The 14,913-nt window shown below is 38.9% G+C and overlaps 1 protein-coding gene across 4 annotated transcripts in view; it reads right to left on the bottom strand.

The window, feature by feature from the left end:
• LRMDA (leucine rich melanocyte differentiation associated) overlaps positions 1–14,913 on the bottom strand; it is a 973,173-nt gene that overhangs the window by 236,202 nt on the left and 722,058 nt on the right. The gene's annotated exons all lie outside the window — the stretch shown is intronic.

Genomic DNA, 14,913 nt, shown 5'->3' on the forward strand with positions numbered 1-14,913 from the left:
CCATTGTATATATATACCACATCTTCTTTATCCATTCATCTGTCGATGGACATCTTGGCTCTTTCCAGTTTGGCTATTGTGGACATTGCTGCTATAAATATCGGGGTGCACATACCCTTTCGGATCCCTACTTTTGTATCTTTGGGGAATGGATAATTTCTAATGTCAGAGGGGACACTGCAAAAAATTTTGGGAGTTTCAGAATTGGAAGTTTACACAGAGGTAATCCCATATGATTGTGCATTCCACCACTGTGGAAACCAAACTCTCCACTACCAAGGGTGAAATAGTTTGCCCAAGGTCACCAAACTAGAAGGTGGCCAAAAAGGAATGGTACCCAGCTGTCCTAAATACCTGCCCATCATTCTTTCCAGCCCAACCCAGATCCATAATCCATTGCACCCCATAATCACCTTTTTTTTTTTTTTCCTAGTTAATTCCATGTGCCTTGAATCAAATTATAGCATTCCTTGCCTGGCTCAGGCCTTGGCTATCTATGTCTCTAGATTCTCTGACAAGAGAACATGTTTCAAAATATCCCCTTGACAATGATCTTACCTGTGGGGACATTGCCTAAACATCTAATATTGTCAGTAATCTACTCTGGATCTCCCATACATGAAAGTATCTCTCCACCATATACAAACCCCCAAATAAGGGTTAAATGCACAAGTTGGCCAGATTCAAATCTTGGATCAACCATTTACTAGTTATGTGGCCTTGGGCTGGTTACTTAACCTCCCGTGCCTCAGTTTCCTTGTCTGTAAGTGGATCTAAAGTAATATCAATCTCATAGTGTTGTTATGAACATTAAATTAGATAACGCATGTAACACTTTTAAAACAATGTCCATAAGAAGTACTTATTAACTTTTTAATCCTTAGCCTGTATCAACTTTTGGCATAGTAAATCTCATATTCTTACTGAAGCTATATAAGCTTTGTATCTTTTCAATTGTCCTGCATTTACCTTGCAGAAGTTTCATGGAAGTTTCATTATTAACAATAAAATGATGAGGAGGAGGATAATGATGATAGCAGGTAACATTCTTTCCTATATTCTGTTCTAAGTCCTGCTGTAAACACTTTACATTCATTATCAATAGCCCTAGGAGGCAAATATTCTTATTCTCTCCAAATTACAGATGTGACCTACAAAGATTAAGTAATTTATCCAAGGTCATCCAGGTATAACTGGTCAAACTCGAGGTTCATGCTCTTGCAATTTATGGTTACCGTATTTGGTCAGCAACTCCTTACCACTGAATTTCTCCCGTTTGTAATACTATTGATATTGCTCATGCCCTCCTTTGTCCTCCATTTTTCTCTAACAGTTTTAATCATTATTCCTATCCTAAAGGACCTTACAGCTAAAACAAGAAAACAGGATAAATGCATACAAAAATCACATCCAAATAAAAAATCCAAACTTGTTCAAACCTATCCAGTTCCATCATACCTACTTCTCTCCTGTTGGTCATAATAGTTTTTGAGAGCATATATTACCATAGCACCAAATCACTGTTTAAATATTTCAGGAAGAATAAAAGAATATTCTAGGGAAATTCAGTTAGCTTGTGAGTTCAAACTTGGAACACACAGTACTGATTTTTAGGAGAAGAGGGCAGGCCAGGGGAGGTTCCAAAGAAGAGCTTTTGTGAAATTAGAATTGGGATTTCTGTAAAAGACAGTGTTTTATCACAGAAACAATGGACAAAAAAAAATCAGGGAATTACCTATATGATGTCTGAATGCTATTAACAAAGGCAGGTGATAGGCTATGGTGAGTCATCGCTGACTGTCAGATTATCTTGTTGAGGATCACTGCTGCCAGAGGGTCAAGGTCAGGATAAGACAGTGGAATAAAGCAGTAGTGAAGAAAGCTCGCCCCCAAGCCAACCTGCTGACCACTAGTGGTACAGGGGGACATGATGATTATATCACGGTCTTCTATGTGTAGAACACTTCATAGTTTATAAAGCACCTTCACAGTCACTATCTCATTGTGTTTGAAAAGAATTTCCTGTGGAAGATTTAGTAGTGAACCAAACCTACAGAGGAAAACTTCACTTTCAGGAGCACATTTCCACAGTTTAAGAAAAGATACCTATTTTGAGTTGAGTAACCCACATGAGAACAGACAAACACAGGAGATGATGATTTATTAATTAAGTATGCATCTCATACTTTGTTTCCTGAGGAAACAAATTAATACACAGGTCTCTACATTCAAAGAGCCCTCAGGCTAGATGAGGGAAGAATGCACATACATTGTAAAGATCACAATTACTACTACACTTGGTACCAATGCGAGACACAGTAATTGTTGCTGAATTCCAGATGAGCAGAAATGATTTCTAGGTGGAACACTGAAGAAATGCACCACAAAAGATGGAGGATTTGAGCTGGGCCTTCAAGAATCCTTAGAACTTGGAAAGTCGGGAGGAAAAAAGTCGGGATGAAAAAAAGCCTATGCATATTAATTTTCATACTAAAAAAAAATTCTTGAATTTCTTAAATAAAATTGTGCTATAGAAATTCCTCCCCTTATACATAGTAAAATAAAAAGAAACTAGCAAAAAACATCAAAACACATAAATAGAAACTAAACAAGGCCAGGTATGTAAGCTAACACAGTAAGATGTAGAAACTGGAATTTCATGAAAGAGACAGAGATGCTTTGGCAGAGGCATACCAATGCTATCAGTCACCACTAATTACACAGGTAAATCCACAAAATCCTATGAATTCTCATGAATGCTTTCAAGTCTAAAGAGAAGCAGACTTCATACAGACATTCTTATCTCCTCTTTCAAAGTAATGAATTAAATAACTACTAGGAAAAACAGGTGAAACACAGAAGACTAACAAGTGAGCAGACTCTCGAGGGTGTAAAGATTTCAAGTCAGCATGGTGAATTGGAGAAGTAATCCAAACTCCCAAAGTAAACCTTGACAGAGGACATTTCACAGAATGTTACATAAGAGAACTGAGGCTGAGTTCTACACAGGTGACACTGCCCCTTGGCAGACCTAGTCTCCTCCCAAGCCATTTCTCAAGGGATAAAACATGAAATACTTCTCAGATTGAACTCTGAGAGTAAAAGAAACTGGTTTTGTATAAGATGGAAAGATAATTAAAAAGCCATCCACTGCAGGGGTGTCTGGGTGGCTCAGTCAGTTAAGCGTCCAACTCTTGAAATCAGCTCAGGTCATGATCTCAGGGTCCTGAGATTGAGCCCTGTGTTGGGTTCTGTGCTGAGTGTGGAGCCTGCATAAGATTCTCTCCCTCTCCCTCTCCCCCTCCCCTCTCCTAACCCTACCCCAACTGCCACTTGCACGTATACATGACCTCTCTCTCTCTCAAAAAAAAAAAAAAAAAAAGAAGCTATCCACTGCATATTTTCAGGGCCACTCAAATATTATCAGAAGGAAAAGAAATAGCATGGCAAACATACAGGCCTGCTGGAAAATAACAACAAAACCTGGAAAGGGAAGACAGAAGCATATCATGCAAAAGACAAAGAACCCAACATCTCAAGGACCAGGAAAAATATCATAATAGCCTTATGCTATAAAACAACTTAATGAGAACAAGACTTTAATAAGAGGGGTTCAACGGAATGCAATTCAACTGAATGACCATTTTGCCCAATACACTCTACCTCGTCCACTGATTAGAACTAAAAACTCTGCCTAAAATACCTGATGATCCTGAGAAGTAAACAAAAGCAGGTGTATTGTGGAGAAGCTATCTACCAACAAGTGAATTTCCAGGTTTCTCTTTTTTTCTTGTGACTGTTCCCAGCTGTAGGCCCCAATCACAGAGCCGTGTGATCAAGCAGCAGTATGGGAAGCTAAATCTCTGCTTCCTATTTCTACCTTCAATTCCTGAGCTTAAGAGGTAAGAAAGTGGGTCCTTAAGGATTGGAAGGCATAAAAGGAATTCCATGGTGGAGAGAGTGTAGAAGGGAATCTTCCAATTCTGTATACAAAACCATACAAGTTTCTGGCTCACCTCTGAGTTCTGCATGTGAAGGACATTCCAAAGCATTTTAGTAAGGCTCTGAGAAGTTAAGACTGTAAACCACCACCCATGTTCCATACTAGCTCCTGAATGGTCCGTGCACAAAACAAATCAAAGGAGGATGGCAAAGGCTTTGGCAAGTGAACTGAGATTGGAACCCACACAAGGCGAGGAAGAATCTGTGCTCTGAAAATAATGAACCTGATTGCCTGCTAAAACAAAGAAAAATCAACATTGTTCTTAGGGTTATAACACAGTCCAATATCAAGGAAATATAATGTTCAAAATGTCCAAGATACAATCCAAAAGTTATTCAGTATACAAAGAAGTAGGAAAATGTGACCAATACTGAAAGTAAAAGACAATCAGTAGATACCAACTCAAGATGACCTATTTGCTGGAATTATCAAATAAAGACTTCAAAGCTGCTATTAAAAAACCTGCTTCATGAAGTAAAGTTAAACATTACTGAAATTAATGGAAAAGTAGTTCTCAAGAGAGAAACAGAAAATTTTAGAACTGGGAAATGTACTTTGTGAAATAAAACACTCATTGGCTAGTATCAACAGCAGAATAGAGATAATGGAGGAAAGATCCAGCAAACTGGAAGATAAATGAAAATAAATTATCCACTGGGGCACCGGGGTGGCCTAGTAGGTTAAACATCTGCCTTTGGCTCAGGTCATGATCTCAGGTTCCTGGGATTAAGCCCCATGTCAGTTTCCTGCTCATTGGGGAGTCTGCTTCTCCTTCTCCCTCTGCCCCTGCTTGTGTGCTCTCTCTCTCTCTCACTCACTCACTCTCTCTCAGATAAATAAAATCTTTAAAAAATAATAAAAAAAGAAAATAAATTATCCAAGCTGAAAAACAGAAAAAAAATTGAAACAAAACAAAACAGAATCTCAAGAACCATTGGGACAATATCAAAAGGTCTAACATATTCATCACTGCAAAAGCATAAATAAAGGAAGAAGAGGTTGTGCAGAAAACATTTGAAAAAAATGTGCAAAAACTTACCAAATTGAGTGAAAACAAAATTTAACATATTCAGGAATCTTGGCCGATCCCCAACAGGATAAACCCAAAAACAATTTTTTGAATGGACTGGAAAAGAAAACCTAAGGAAATAAAACCATATCATTCAGAACTAAAAAGCAATTTGGAAATAGGAAAGAATAGAAAGGTGACACTAAAAATCAAATTACTGAGAGAAAAAAAAGATTGAGATGATCACAGTAAATGCACATGAAAAAAGACAAATTAAAGGTCTCAGCTAATACTCATAGAAAATAAAGATGCTGGGGCACCTGAGTGGCTCTGTTGGTGAAGCATCTATCTGCCTTCAGCTCAGGTCATGATCCCGGGGTCCTAGGATCAAGCCCCACACCTGGCTCCCTGCTCGGTGGGAAGTCTGCTTCTCCTTCTCCCTCTGCCCCTCCCCCTGCTCATTCTCTTTCTCAAATAAATAAAATCTTAAAAAAAATTTTAAAAAGATGCTATTTGTATTCTTACAAAAAAATGGAACAGAAAGCATATTCAAATATATACTACAAAAAAAGTCTCTAAAATGAAGAAAAAAATCTGTAGCTCAAGAGAGCTTACCAGGTTTCATGAAAATAATACATAAAGTGATCCACAGTTAGATGAATCTTAAGGAAGCTACTGAAATTCAAGGGAAAAAGACTGTACAGACATTCAGGTAGAAGAATCACCTATAAGGAAGAAAATTCAGGCCAAGTGCCTACTCACCCAGAATCACATTTAATGCCAGGAGAAAATGAAGAAATATTCATAAAATTATTTTTTAAAATAGTTTACATTCTAAAAATATTATACCCAACTCATATGTCCTTCAAATATAACAGAAACACAGAACTTAAAGAATCCAGGAGTTGTATGCCCTTTATGAAAAAGAAAATATCATAAGAAGAAGATCCAGCCAATTAGAGTTTAAATAATAACTTAGGAATGAAAAGCTATGATCACAAAAACTGGTAATGAGTCCCAAGTTCACTTAAATATAGAATCAATACTAAACAGATATGGAAAGCACTGTTACAAATGTTAATACAATTGTCAGTGACAACATAAAGATAAGGTAACTAACAAAAATTGAGAGGTATGGGGAGTGGTAGGAGAAGCTGTAACCTTCATCCTTCAAAGCAGATAGTCAGTGATCCTGTCTAAAATTGACACATATGGTTAAAGAAATAACTGCTCCAATTTCAAAACATGCATACTCTCTTTTCCTCCTAATAGAGTACTTGTCAATCCTATTTTCATAAAAGTAGGAGTATTCCATCATTCCCTCTTTCTTTCTGTACATAGCAAAGCTGCTCTCACAAAGATAAAATCTGTTCTAACTAAAGAAGTACTATGGTGCTATGTTCTAACTAAACAAGATAACTGTCTAGAAAGAACAAACACCTTTGGAGTGTACAAAGTTTTCTACCTGACTTTGCAAAGACACATGCACATACACACACACACACACATACACACACACATACATGCAATATCCACCTCTCATGTATGGGTCTGCATTACCTATTCCCAAGAAGTGGTTGTATTCCTATAGACCTGGTCAATTCTAAAGTATCCCAATTGGCTTTCGAGTGAATATATACAGATTGCGTGCCAGGCCCATTATAGCCAGATGATCTAATTTGATATTAGAAATGCCATTTCTCAACTCATTTCTTTAATTCTTCCAATTTATATGCAATAAGTTTAGATAGGATTAACTAAAAAGAGGAAATATGTCCAAACATATTTCTCTTCCTGGTGTGTTTCATTTTAAGATCATCATAAAAGACTCATAAAATGACTTATTCTAACACCTGAAACTTGTGATATTGAAACAGTTTATGATACACTATGAATGACTCAGATACCATTCAGACAGTAGAGTTGGAATATCAAATGACAATGATAAATGTCTTCAAATGTTCAGAAATGTTTATCTTGCTTTATCTGAAAAAAAGATAGTTTATAGAAATCCATAAAAGAATATAAAAATATTGGAAGATAATAAAAATCATAACAATAGAAGTACTTGTTGGATGTACTCTGTTAAGAACCTAACCTGGATCATCTCATTTCATCCTGAAATGTCCCCATTAGTTAATGTCTTTTTTATTCACTTCATCCAGGGTTATTGTATGGGAAAAATACTGGAGGACATAGGACATGGGGCTCTGTGATTATCGCTCAGGATTCCTGAGACTTTCATCTCAAGTGAAGTTAGGGGGGAATGATGTTATGCTGTCTTCTCTGAGGGGTATAAAGGAAAACCAACAGTCCTTCCCTATTCCTTCATGGGTCCCTCAGGCTGGGATGGAGCAGAGGGATGGATGGAGCCTCTAAGCATCTTAGCTTTTCTCACTGGATGACTCCAAAGGGAGGCCACATGTAAGTTAGGGGTCCCTTCATTCACCCTGAATCAAAGTTCACTCTTCTGCTCCCCTAGATTAAACCCCCATTTTGTACACTTGAAGCTGTGGCTCTCCCTTGGTCATGCACTTAAGGAATTAATTAGGCAAAAATAATTATAGTCCTGGGGCCAAAGTACCTTCCAAAGTTCTGCTGACTCCACTTAGGTCTTCCTTTATATTTTCCAGTATGCATGTGATTGTGTGTACAATCACAACTAAGCAATGTACAGGCCCTACTTTGTATCTATTGAACCTATAATTCTGGCCAAAACGAGGTCACAGACTGACCAACAAGAAAACGATACAGAAGATCAAAAAGGCTAAAGGAGAACATTTTTATTTAATCACTGACATTGAGAGTGTTCCTTTGCCATCAAGCAAAGGACTGGAAAGTTGAAAACTTCTGTTTCAACCGGAAAGCATGGAAATTTTTATAAGGCAGGAATTCTTGGTTACATGTAGATCTGTAGAGAGATTGTTCAAGAAGTCACTCTTGACTTGGCCTGGATAACTTAGAGTTTAGCATGTGGGCAAAGGATAAGGGGGAAAGAGATGGCTGTTCTTTCTTTTGTGATTATTTCCACTGCACTTATCAAATCAATAAAAATAATAATTATTATTGATGGAGGCCTTACCACTGATTAACAGGCCAAGTTAATTGCTTCTGTGAGCTCACCCAATTCTTAAGTGTACATCATGGCGTCAGTAAAGAGCAGGCAACTGCCCCCCAGTTTTGTGGACAGGATGTGCAATGGCATTGATTTCATTAGAGCTTTTAGATTGCAACCTGCTGTCCTTCCTGAGCCATTCTCAGCTGGAGACTTCCTCTGTTCTTTTTTAATGCTGCTCTGAACTGGAACAAAGCAAGGTGCCCAGTGAGAAGCATTGAGTTGCATCACAGAGAGGATTAAAATGCCCATTATGAGGTAAACCTCGAGTCACAGCAAAGGAAAAGAAGACAGGCCATAAAAAAGAATGGGCTGCAGGCAGTAAAATATTGATTGAAAGAAACTGAAAACACCACAGCATCCAAACTCCTTGCCCTGCTCTGTATGATCTGAGCCCTGACAACCCACTGACTTTATAACATACCCTCTCTCTCCATGGCTAATAATGCTTCCACCACACCGGTCTTCCTCCTGGCTTTCTCGTACAAGACACTCGTTCCTGCCTTGTGTGTCTGCACCTGCCTTTCCTCTACCTGAAACCTATGCTACCCCCAAACTTATTTTCATCATTTAGGCCTCCTTTCCTCAGGGAGGCCTCTTCTGACCATCCTAGCCAAAGGAGGCCCTCTCCCCATCTGGATGCTTTACATTGCACTGTGCTAATGCATTTGCTTTGAGGCACCACCCAAGGTTAGAAAGTATATGGTTTATTTGTTTGCATGTTTACTGCCTGACTGTGTCTATTAATATATTAGCTATACAAAAGCAGAGACTGTTTACCCTCTTCACTGCTATATCCCCAGTGTCCAGGACAGGGCCTGCATATAGTAGATGCTCTATAAATATGGACAGAAAAAAAATAATAATGGGTAGCAGACTGAGTATATGGGAAATCAATATTTACCTCCAGGCTACTACTTCTGACCCATTCCACATGGCAGTATTGGGTAGTGTTCAGAACATGCATCAGATAATAAGACATCTAGGCCTAGCTCTGTCACTTTACTGGCTGTGTAACCTTGAGCAATTTACTGACCTCTCCGGACCTCAGTTTCTACCTCTATAAATGGATTTACAAAAAGGACCTTTTAGGGCTAGAATTTGTAAAAATTTATGCAAAGGGCTTAGAATAATTCAACTTGCAGTAAAAGCTTAAGAAATGTTGCTGCTATTGTTGTTCCTACTCTAATTAATTCTTACTGTACACCATAAAAAGTACCAGGGTCCAGGGAACCTTAAGGAATATGCATCACTTTTTTAAAAAGTCTAATCTAACAGTCTATTCATCCAAGATAACAGTGCATATCTACACATGTTCTCTTCCATCTCAATATATCATGTAGTTGACAAGTTCAACAGCCGAGCAACCTCATCTTCTGGATAGACCAGTAAATTTGCACTGTCCATACTTCATAGCCCTACCCCCTTTCTGGCATACTCATGAGCGGCTCTTATGAATAATTTGGTTGGAGAAAGCAAAGTTTGCATTGTTGAAAGCTACGGAAGAGACTCTTAATTCAAACAGTATTAGGTTGGTGGATGAGGCAAATTGGAGCATGTAAAATTTATTGGACATCATAAAAGGGAAGTGGGGAAAGGGCCAAGGAGATGGGGGGTTCAGTTACTGCTGAATTGCCAGCATAATAACCTACAGCACATCACAGTGTGCCACCCAGGCTAGGAAGCACTCTCCCTGATGATTGTTTTATGTCACCACTGATGCTACTGGCCCATCAACTATGACCCCTGGAGCAGCAAACCCCACCATAAGAAAGGGAGAAATGTAAATTTCAAAATAGATATATAAATATTCGGTGGCCTAGTGTTCCATTAGTCATTCATATTCCTGACTTTGGAATGCAAAAATGTAAATCCAGGGCCCTTCTGAAGTCAGAAGTCACGCAGGGTTCATATAATAATCTCTCCAACAAGGGCTAAGCTGTGGCTGGCAATAAAACCTATGGGGCCAATAAGCTCACTAAACATACTGGGAGAAAACAGGCTGGATACACTCCCCACACCCCACAGTGTGGGGGGAGAGAGACTAACTGACTAATCAAGCCCATCCTACAGTGTCAGAAATCTCCCTGATGCAACGGGGTCTAAGGACAGAGCTGATTTACTCACCAACAGGCTGACATCCCTGTAAGCAGAATGCTCCAAGGCTCATTCTCAAAGCTCTAAGGAGCATGGAATTTTTTTCTGATTTACTGCCATTTTATCACTGCTAGAAATGGACACAGTGCAGATGCTCACAGTTCTAAATGAAGGTAAGTGATGTCCTTGATGCAGGCTCTCTTAATGTCCTCCTTAAAAATGAAATCGTTAAGAGTTACATCAGAATGAGTTTGATCTAACATAATGGGGGTGAGGGGAAGCAAAAGGGAAGAGAGTAGAAATACTACAAAGCCCAAGAAATGAAAATCCCTTTGGTACAGCCCCATGGAACAGGAGTACAAAAGCATATGCTAAGCCTGTCACATTCCTGAACATAGAGAAGAAAGAAACAGAGTGCCCAAAAATAAGGGAGCAGGAAGAAAGGAGATGATCTATCCCAACCTTCTTAAGGCAGAAAGGAAACTAAGACACAGGGGACTAAGTCAAGATCACAGAGGTGATTAAAGGCAATTTTGGCCCAGAACCTGAACCTTCAAATGAACTCCTAGTCCAGACCCTGGGCTGTCACCTTTCATATTTCATGGTGGGGGCGGGGGGAGGGTGTATTCCACATTTATACTAGTACTTACATAAAAGCCCACCCTCCATGTTTGGTGGTTAGAGAAGTGCCATACATCATATACTAGGCTGAGATAAAGAAGATACTTTAGGAACTACATAGCCAAATACATGTAAATCATTTCAATAGTAATATACAGTATTTGTGTCAATGGATTTCATGAACATTATTTCGGACAAGATATAATAAGTATCCAAAGTAACAAGAAAAAAAGTGAACTAACTTAAAAACATTAAGTAAATAATAGTACTGGTGACTATAGATTGGAAAGTACCATTCTAGAAATATCCTCAACAGGTTTTCTAAGTTGATTGTGTCGTATGACACATTTGACACACAAAACTGATTATTTCACTCACAAGAGCAACAGCAATGGATCAAACACAAGAATATCGTGTGTATGGTGGAATATTATTCAGCCATTCATTCAAGGAATGAATGTCTAACACATAGTATGACATAAATGAATCTGAAAAACATGACGCTAACTAAAATCATCTGGACATGAAAAGACAAATATTGTATGATTCCACTCACATGAGGCATCCTCAGTAGGAAAATTCATAGAGATACAAAGCAAAATAGAGGTTACCAGGTGCTCAGGGGAAGGAGAATGAGAAGTTATTGCTTAATAGGGATGGAGCTTCCTTGGGGTAATAAAAAAGTTTTCGAAATAATCAGTGATGATGGTTGTACAATGCTGTGAATGTGACTGATGTCACTAAATGGTTAAAATGGCAAATTTTATGTTACTATATTTTATAATTTTAAAAACTAATGATGAGATAAAACAGAAACAAATGACTTGTGTACTTTAAGTGGGTAAAATGTATATCATGTGTATTGTATCTCTTTTCTTTTTTTAAGATTTTATTTATTTATTTGAGAGAGAGAGCATATGAGAGGGGGGAGGGTCGAGGGAGAAGCAGACTCCCCGCTAAGCAGGGAGCCCGACGCGGGACTCGATTCCAGGACTCCAGGATCATGACCTGAGCCGAAGGCAGTTGCTTAACCAACTGAGCCACCCAGGCGCCCTGTATTGTATCTCAATAAAGCTGGTAGAAAACAGCCTAGAGAGAAAAGACTGCATATAGTGAGCTATGGAGATGCTTATTCATTATGGGATGTCTTTCTATATCAAATCATCTGTTTCGTCACATCCCTGAACTGTCCCTAAAGAAGGAGGCATGACCATCTTGGGTCCATCTAAGAGAGGTTACTTATAATTTTTTATAAGAGGCAGAGGGAGGCAGAGGGAGAAGCAGGCTCCCAAGGATCAGGGAGCCTGATGTGGGACTCGATCCCAGGACCCTGGGATCATGACCTGAGCGGAAGGCAGACGCTTAACCATTTGAGCCGCCCAGGTGCCCCGAGGTTACTTACAATTTGAACTTGCCAAAACTTTGATAATATGTCCCTCCTATATCATTGAAGAGCTACCTGGGAACTCCCAGACTATATTCATTTGGATCATTACCCAGAGATTGAATGTTCTCTGGAATCAAAATAAATTGATCCTTATTATAGCTCTAGTTTTGAAATTCTAATGTGTTGAGTTTGGAAATGAAGTCTCCAATGATCATCCATTCAATTTATATAAAGATACTAGGGTATTTCCCAAAACTTATCACAAATGCCACATTGTACCAAATAGAAAGTTAGTAATGACACTGTACCAAAAAGATGTTAGTATTTCAAGGTCCAATATACTAAGTTATAAGTGGAGGGGTAGCATAGACTAGTTCATAAATATGGAGTTTAATAAACAGACCTAAGCAGCTTTACCCTCTACTAATTTTAATTATTCCCTGTACCTTAGTTTCTTAATCAGGAAAATGGAAATTATATATCTTTCCTCAAACAGGTAGTATGAGAACTAAGGTAACATGGTGAAAAGCACAATATTACTGGCAGATAGCAGATGTCCAATAAATGGTATATACATACTCACAAACACAGACAAAACAACATCACATCTAGAGAAGAGTTGCTGGTGAATAAAAAATTGTTAGTGTGCCTCTAGCAAGGACCAGGTAATCCTGTCCCTGAAAGAAGTATCCCATTAAAAAACAAGTATAATTCTCCAGATTCTATCATTATAGGATGAATACCCTGAAAAAACATCCAATTACTAGGGCGCCTGGGTGGCTCAGTCAGTTAAGCGCCTGCCTTCGGCTCAGGTCATGATCGAGTCGCACATCAGGCTCCCTTCTCAGTGGGGAGTCTGCTTTTCCCTCTCTCTCTCTGACCCTCCCCACCCCCCTGCTCATATTCTTGCTCTCTCAAATAAATAAATAAAATCTTTGAAAAAAAAATCCAATTACCTTTGTTTTGAAAGAAAAACAATTACTACTTCTACTAATATTAGTATTAACACTTATTGAATACTCTATTATGTGCCAAGCATTTTGATATACTTGATTCTCTTTATTGAATCTTTCCAACAACTCTATGGAGTGTACTCTTAGTATTACATTTTCCAGATCAGTTAATCAAAGCTTAAAGAAGGTAATAAGTGGCCTGAAATCACACAGGGACTCAAGGTTAGTTCCAGGATTCAAAACACAGGCAATCTGGCCTATAACCTTAACAACTCTGCCTTCATCCATGCTCACTTAGAAATCTTGCTGATGATTAATGTACTTGACCAATTACACTGATACCAGAAAAAGGGGGCCTTAGAAAACAGATGTGAACAATCTGGTAGCTCCCTGACCACCATCCCTCGTTCAAATGCAAATAACACATTAGTTTGTAAGTCAGGTTCTGGATGAACTATTAAAGTCACCTCTCACGTGTGAATGAACTAATAATAACATCAAACCAACACACATTCAGCAAAGCTGAAGATGTAACTGTTCACTCACAGTGATCAATGTCCAGTCACCTTGAGCCCAAAAGAGCCTGATGGGTGTCCTCTGACTTCTCCCCATTCCCACTTTAAAGTATGACCATGAGGCTCCACACCAGCCCTTCCATGTGGTCATTATAGACATCCCAAGCTCCTGCCCATGTAGAAAGTGAGGAGCACTTTCTGGCAATAGGCCCACAGTTGGAGAAGAGCACACGTTCCAGAATGTTCCTGGGTTAGAGGAAGCACACACTGGCTGCTGTGGGTGTGAGCACAGTGAGGGGAAGCAATTTTGTTAACCAGGTGTCAATGATGCTTGATGAAATCACAGAGCCCAAGATTGATCTTGAAAGTCCTCATCCCTGAAGGCTGACAGATGATACTCTCAGTCTACATGAAGGAGCAATAATGAAAACTTCACCCTCAAATAAAGAACTCCACACTACTCAACTTTTCTTTTGGAAATGTGATGTTTTGCCATAGAAACATGAATCAAGTACAGGGAAGAGTGAAGGGGTGAGGAAAGTCATAAACAGGACTGGATCAGCAAATTTCCCTGCTTCTGCTTCCTGCAATACACACACTCATACACAGTGCCTCTCTGCAGGTCCCAGAGGTCACGAGGATCAAATATAAATTTTGAACATTGAAAAGGGGGAATCCATTTCAAGTGACTTAAAGGATAACTGTCACTGGAATTAATATGGTTGGAATGTTTAAAATTGCCACAGGTTCCTTCACTTTTGAAAGGTGTCAGGTTCCTGTCTTGAAAGCTGAATGTCTGTCTGTGATACCACAATGAAGGCTTATGCTATCACAGACCGTACTGGGCTAAGGAAAACTTATTTAATTTACCGAATTGCACATAGAAATTGGCAAGGATGAGTCCAGAAGGTTAGGCCTGGGGCATGATTCTTATCTCTCACCATTTCCCGTATTATTATAGTGTCCTATTCATTTTCCTTTCTCATGTCTGAAACATGTCTGAAAATATGTTTTATGTTTTTCACTGTGTCCCTTTCTCTTCATCACTCAGGACGCCTCTCCCAAAGAATAAAAACAGACCAGATACAAGGAATAAGAATCTGCACCTCTCTGACAGGGCAAAAGTACAATTTAAGGATCTGAAGTGCTGAATTGCCACCCGGGAAGACATCATGAGAAGCAACCCAGTTGATTCAAATCTTTATAGCTACAT

This window comes from Leptonychotes weddellii, chromosome 6, assembly GCF_054177405.1.
Source record: "Leptonychotes weddellii isolate Sample4059 chromosome 6, ASM5417740v2, whole genome shotgun sequence".
Taxonomy (NCBI): Eukaryota; Metazoa; Chordata; class Mammalia; order Carnivora; family Phocidae; genus Leptonychotes; species Leptonychotes weddellii.